The following is a 1,186-nucleotide window of genomic DNA, read 5'->3' on the forward strand; positions in this document are numbered from 1 at the left end:
TTCGTTTGAGGAAGCAATTGCTAGTCCACATGCAGATGACTGGCGGCGTGCGATGGACGAGGAGATCGCCGCCCAGATGGCTAACAGTACTTGGGAGCTGAAGACGCCACCTCCTGGTACTCGTTTGTTGCCGTGTCGTTGGGTATATAAGGTTAAGTACAGCGATGACGGCAGCGTGGAGCGTTTTAAGGCGCGTTTAGTTGCCAAGGGTTTCGAGCAACGCGAGGGGATTGATTATGGGGAGTTGTTTGCCCCTACCTCTCGTGGTTCGTCATTGCGTGCTTTATTAGCAGTTGCCGCAGCCCGGAACATGACGGTACATCAGCTCGATGTGTCTACTGCGTTTCTGAATGGTGAGCTGAAGGAGGAGTTGTGGATGGAGCAACCGCCTGGGTATGCATCCAGTGACCGGTCGTTTGCGTGCAAGCTGCAGAAGTCTATTTACGGTTTAAAGCAGGCACCCCGTTGCTGGTATGAAAAACTATCAGCAGAGTTCGCCAAGTTGGGTCTTTATCCTTCGAAGTCTGATCCGGCGATGTTCGTTAAGACTGACGAGCGTGGGGTTGTTATTGCTTTGGTGCACGTAGATGACACTATTGTTGCGTCGGAAGACCCGGAAATGGTCCGGGCAATTAAAGCTGCAATTGCGAAGGTCTTCAAGGTGCGCAACCTTGGAGAAGCGAAGGTGTTTTGGGGCATGGAAATTAGGAGGGAGAAGTCGGGTGAGATAGTGTTGTCGCAGCATAGGTATATTGCGCAGCTGTTGGAGCGTCATAGGATGATTGACGCCAAGCCGAGGTCTACCCCTTTGCCTCCGGGCTTTAGGTACACTCCTAAGGGGGACGGAGAGGAGCTGCTGGGCAATCCCACCGAGTATAGGGCTTTGGTGGGAGAATTGAACTATCTGGCGACGAACACGCGGCCTGACATTTCATATGCATTGAGCGTTTTGTCCCGGCATATGGCCGCACCTACGAAGACTGCCATGAACTTGGCAACCGGCGTTCTGCGTTACCTGGCGGGTACACGCGAACTAGGATTGCGTTTTGGGGGTGTTGGCGACGTTGCTATGTCCGGGTACAGTGATTCGGACTGGGCAGGAGACCCAGTTACGCGGCGTTCTACGTCCGGTTACGTATTCACTCTTAATGGGGCTGCGATTAGCTGGAGTAACCAACTTCAACGT

This window comes from Volvox carteri (genome assembly GCF_000143455.1).
Source record: "Volvox carteri f. nagariensis unplaced genomic scaffold VOLCAscaffold_32, whole genome shotgun sequence".
Lineage (NCBI taxonomy): Eukaryota > Viridiplantae > Chlorophyta > Chlorophyceae > Chlamydomonadales > Volvocaceae > Volvox > Volvox carteri.